Below are 6,000 nucleotides of genomic sequence, written 5' to 3' on the forward strand. Positions count from 1 at the left end.
GCCCATTATTTTGAGGAGGGAAATGTTCAACTAGATGTAAAGCATGAATGCAGTGATTCAACTACCCTACAAATCAGTACCAACTTGAAAGTTTTCTTTTTAATTCTTATTTCTAGTCAGTATTTGCTCGTTGTTTTTCTTGCCTCAATAATAGTCCACTCATGCCTATGTGTTAGAATTTCTCTTTCTTATTTTTAAGTCCCTCCACATTGGTTGGTTTGTTCAATTATTTTGGCTCCTATGTTTATTTCTAAATTTTATAACACCAATCATTTACTGTTGTTATTGTTATAATTCAAGAGTTCTTAGTTCTGGTAATCGATAGTTTTTCTTTTTGGGCAAAAGGTGTTTGTGTATCAAAATTAGTCCTATCTTAATGAGGAAATACTTTATTGTATGGATACCCCCTCCCCGCTTAGTTTTTGTTTAATGTTTGAGTTATAAGCATAATTGCATGAAATGGGATTGATGATTTCATATAGGGCTTTGAAGAATGATTGCCACAGACCACAATGATTTGACACTACAAGAAAAAAGGTCTTCGATAGCTTCGAAAAAACCGCTATAATAGGTCTATTATAACATTTTATGCAAAGTCGTGATAGTCCACGTTATTAAAAGTATTGAGCTTTTCATAGCATTTATTGAATGCTATAGAAAAGTCCAACTTTTTGTATCGTTTTGATATATGCTATAAAATGTCTCCTTCTATGGCAGCTGATAAATGCTATAAAATATCTCCTTCTATGCAGCTGCTAAATGCTATCAAATGTTTGAACTTTTATAACGTTTTTTAAAGGCTATAAATACAACTTCCGTATTTCACATTTGGTTTTTGTAACACATAAGATAGCATTTTGTAAAAAGCTATAGAATTAGTTTTATAGCAAAAATATGTGACCGTCATTTGTCTATACTAATTTATTTACAATTGTAATTATTTATTTAATTAAAGCTACAACAAGCCTTATTATCAAAGCATATTGTATTCATAGCATTTATTAGCTTTTTATAGTTTTAATGAACACTATTGTTGCATATTTTATGACTTCTCGAATATGTTCATAATCCTATTATTGTGTTCCATACATTTCTACAGATTAGAGGTCAAATAAAATTATATTTATATAATCACCAAAATAAATATTTTCAAAATAAGCATTCAATGCAAGATTCATATATCCCAACAAAAAAGAGATATAGTAATGAGTACTAAAAATTTGGATATAAAAAAAATATAAATTCGTAAATTACAAACTTTGTTAATATCAATTTCCAAAATAACTCCAACTTCGTCGTGTTTGTGGTTGACCACCAAAATATTTGAAGATGCATGCACTGATAGTCCTTCATCAACCTACAAAAAAAAATGTTAAGTAATAAAAAGTTCAAGTAAAGTTATTAAAGTAAAGAAATAAAAAAAATAAAATAATCGATAGATGCACGTACTAATTAAAACTTTGTTATATGGTAATGCTATTGTACTTTTGATTGCATTTTCAATATATGTCATTTCTGAGTTTGGCCTCCATAAAAATGCATCATGTTTTACTAGCAAGTCTACCCAAACTCTCACTGCTTGTGGACCAAGGAGAACATGATGAACAATAATTTCTGGTTCATTTGAAGACCATTAACCTTCAACAACTACGTCTCCTGTGCCACACCAATCTGGCAACTTGCACTTGCAAAGAGCATTATTATTGTTAATACTCTATTAACAAGACAATATAAAAAGCAATATATAACATAATGAGAAACTTGCAAGAAGTTTGTTAATCTAAAGGTAGTTCAATAATCTACAAGTAGTAAATAAGAATATAAGAAGAAAATAGTAAACACTTTACCGAAGGTGAAGATACCACCGTGTCAATATTAACGTTTTTAATTAAGGGTTCATTTAAAGTATTAAGGAGATGTTCACTTATATTTCCCTAAAATTAAAAGAATTAAAAGAAACAAAGTAAAAATATTAAATAATAAGAAAACATTAACATAAATCCACATTGATTATACTAGTTAGTATCATACTTGAACTTTGAGTATGTGAGATATCAAAGATCTCGTTCTAGTCATGTCTCCCTCCTTCTTACACTTTTCTTCAAGTTGGATATAACTCTCTCTTTGAGAGAATGCAGATAATATTGACATGGTCACCCCAAGTCCCAGTCCTCTAATATGACCACAATTAGGACCAATAACTTTGCTTATTGCATCAATTAACAAAACAAAAGTGGTCAAGAGAGAAGGAGCAACAACTAAAAACAAGAAAGTAAACTTTCACAAGTGTTCAAAAATTTAACAATAACTGTAATCAATCAACCTTAATATAATCACAACCTTCCATAAATTAAACTTTCACATGATAGACATTCAAAGATACATTTACGAGTGGAAAAGAAACAAGCAAAATCTAATAATAACTATAACCACAAGGAAACAAGTAGCTTCCATTGATATAACTGCCCCCAAACAACCTTAATACACTCACAATCTTCCATAAATCAAACTTCCACATATTACTAACTAAGCTTAAGTGTCCATAAGACGGAGTAGATACACTTCAAAGTAACACCTAAAGCTTCCAAGCCCAACAACGATAAAAGAAAGGTAATTTTCACAAAAAAAAATTCTAATGGAAGAAAGAGCATTATACACAATTTGTTACTTGGCTCAAAAGACTCATTTTGAACTAAGAACAAACCAACAAAGGAAAGTTTACAATCATCAACACAAACCTATCTAGTATTTCCAAGAAGTCAAAATCAAGAAAAAAAAAAAACATTCAAGAGGAAATTATAGAACTGGACATCAAGTCCAATGCATGACAAAGCTGTAGGACAATATATAACTGAGCATGTTATGTGTTAGGTAGACAAATTTAGTTAGTAGTGAAGTATATTTGATAGAGTTATTGTACAAGAAAAAAAAAAAAGTTACTCTAGGATCAGTTGCAACAGGTCTTCCAAGCTTATGAAACTCCACTTCAATTTCATCAATTGCTTTTGTTAATTCAGGATGCAATGTCTGACATACATGTTCTTATTAGACTCCTAGGTGTTGAAACCATGTCAATTTTCTAGATACTCTAACCCCATTGTGCTAGCCAAGTGCCTGTAGTCAACACCAACAGGGAAGAATTTGGGCTTCCTCGACCTAGCAGTAATCATGTCAATATTCTTATTTATATCAGTTTGAGAACAATTGACAAGTCAACCCCAAGGGCCTGTAATGTCATATTTAACTAACATTAGTTAATAGGTCCTGGTATATCCTCTTTTATTTGAATGGTTGAACTAGAATAAACTTAAGCATACTACACATATTTAGCATATAATATGTACATGGCTAAACATCATGCCAATTTTAAAGCAATGACCCTTTTTTCTTAATATGCTTATCTGTAGTTTCATATTTTCAATGCCTACCATTTACTCATTTTGTTAAAATTTAGAGCACTTGTTAAACATGAATGGCACAATCTCCTCATATAATTATACAAGATGGGATAAAGATATTTGGATTTTACAATAAGTCTTTCTCTGTACAACAGAGCTAAAACCAAAAGCCTTATCCCTTTTATTCTCATGATAGATAAATTGGACAATATCAGAAGAATACATTCTGTAAAAGTAAAAATAATAAAATAAAGAATCAAAATAGACTACCACATGTAAACTTCAGCTCTTAACACAACATACAAAAGAAAATTTGGTCAGTTTACTTTACTTTCTCAGACTTAGTAAACGATCTTATCACTTTTTCTTCTCTTACTCCCTTCAACATGCAGATCAAAAAATTAGACGAAGAGAGAAAAGGAAGTTGAAGAATATAGAGGAAGATCTTAACTCAAATGCAGCCAGAAATTAAAGTAAAAGAAGAAAGAAAAGGTTCAGAGAAGAAGATTAATACCAGGATGTATAGTGGTTCAGCATTATAGCCTACATCCACTGTTCGAAGCAGCCATGGAAGATCTTATTCAAGCTTTCGAGAGCCAATCTCCACTAGATAAGTACAGAGAACTCTTCTAGTACAATCTCACACCTCCCTTCACTACTCTTCTCTTTGTTTTAAAGAAAAAGCATAATCGAGGGAGAATAAAATTTTTAAATTTTTGTTCTACAATGAAAAAAGTAAAGGAAAATTTGATTTTATTCTAACTAAATTCTATTGGGCTTTGATTGTGATAGACAGCCAAGAAGAAGCTCCCTCTCTATGATTTGTAGAAGATTTTCCTTACCAAGGTAAAATGGTAAGTTTTAATTCATTTACTTGTTTACACATTCTATTATGAACAAAAAAAAAAAAAAAAAAAAAAAAAAAAGAAAAAAGAAAAGAAAAAAGAAAAAAAAAACTAAAGAGAAATTAAGAAAATAAACCTCTATAATATAATTTTGCATTCGACCAGCTTAGGATGCAAAATTAAGAAAATAAGAAAAAGAGAAGACCATAGTTAGTTAATAAAGAATGCAAAAGCTACAAGTGAAATTTTTCTTAAGCAAAAAAGAACAATAATATAACAGGGAAAAAGATGTAATGGATACTGATGCAATGTAATATTTTTCACTCTGAATAATACAACATAATACAATACAATCTTTAGATTGATTTTTGTATGTTAGTACTAATGAAAATACGTAGGAAAATTTTGAGTAAGAGTTTTCAACTTTTGAATTAGCTCAAACTACAAATTTGATAAGTCCACAAATTGCAATAATAAAATGTAACAGAAAAATAAGAAATTACAAGTAACCCTTAGTACTTATCTGTTATTTTTCTAGTTTAATGTTGTAACGACCAGCTCACCTTGGGCTTATCTCATTGTAAAAAAATCTCTGCATATAAAAGAGAAGAAAAAATCAGTGCAAGGGTGAGAGAGTTCATAATCTGTAAAACTTCAAAGAAAACAATAAGAAAGTGACACCCTCCCTTTGACAGTGGATGTAGGCTTCTGGCCGAACTACTTAAATTCTGTGTGTTCTTCCTTCTTCTCTAACTCTCTTTGTGATCCTCTTTGCATCCTCTACTCGTTCATGGCTTCATGCAAGTGATTATTTGAGGCTTTGGAGCTCAAAATCCACATCTCTTGATCGAAACCCTGAAGAAACTGAAGATCTGGATAGGAAAAATAACTCCTTCGAAACCCTCATCTGATTACTCTGCCCTCCATTCAGACTGATTGACAAAGCTGAGAAGAATTATCAGCTTTAGCTTATACGTGGCATAGATAGCTAACTTCATCAAAGAACATCTGATCTTTCCAAAATCCACTATCTCATCCGTCTTGGGCTGGTTCTTCAAGTTTGGTGTTGGGCTGTTTCAATAGATTCACATTGGGCTTGCAAAGTTAGATTGAATTAGTTCATCTTGGGTTAACAAGTGTTATAAGAGCCAAGAAACAACACAAGACTAGTCCAAGATTTGAATTCTTGTAGAAAAAAGGTCACAAATAATCAATCTAGAAATTCAAAAATGACTGCAACAAGATTTGAAATTGGAAAAAATTGATGGAAAATCAAATTTTGAGTTGTGGAACGCAAAATTCAAGGTAGTATTGGGACAACAAAAGGCACTCCTGGCCATTTCAGATCCAACAAAGCTTCCAAAAAGCCTCACAGATGCAGAAAAATAAACTATGGAGGTAAATGCCTATGGAACCATCACGTTAAATGTTACAGACTGTGTTCTAAGGAAAATTGTTGATCAGACCACTGGCTATGATCTTTGGAAGAAGTTGAACGAAATTTATCTCAATAAAGACCTTCCAAATAAGGCTTTCTTGAGAGAGATTTTTTACATACAAGATGGATGCTGCAAAAAATCCTCACAGAAAACCTAAATGAATTCAAGAGGTTAACATCTGAATTCAGATTAATGGGAGATAATATAGGAGAAGAGAATGATGCCTTTATCCTATTGAATTCTCTACAAACTCCTTTAAGGATGTTAAGACAACAATGAAGTATGGCAGAGAAAAGATTACCACAGAGGCAATCATTT

At 31.3% G+C, this 6,000-nt stretch overlaps 1 long non-coding RNA gene across 2 annotated transcripts; it reads right to left on the reverse strand.

Annotated features, from left to right (window-relative positions):
- Nucleotides 1-1,155: 1,155 nt before the first annotated feature.
- Nucleotides 1,156-5,248, reverse strand: LOC120081243 (uncharacterized). Of its 2 annotated transcripts, XR_016530796.1 has the most exons (4): nucleotides 4,807-5,248; nucleotides 2,032-4,063; nucleotides 1,450-1,684; nucleotides 1,156-1,357 (listed from the first exon to the last, which is right to left on the reverse strand). It is a non-coding gene; the product is annotated as an uncharacterized LOC120081243 (long non-coding RNA). The 2 variants fall into 2 exon arrangements; XR_005482732.2 differs by lacking the exon at nucleotides 4,807-5,248 and having other exon boundaries at nucleotides 2,032-4,309.
- Between the last annotated feature and the right edge of the window lie 752 nt (nucleotides 5,249-6,000).

Source organism: Benincasa hispida, chromosome 7 (assembly GCF_027475165.1).
Source record: "Benincasa hispida cultivar pf3 chromosome 7, pf3_genome.v1.1, whole genome shotgun sequence".
In the NCBI taxonomy this organism is placed as follows: Eukaryota; Viridiplantae; Streptophyta; class Magnoliopsida; order Cucurbitales; family Cucurbitaceae; genus Benincasa; species Benincasa hispida.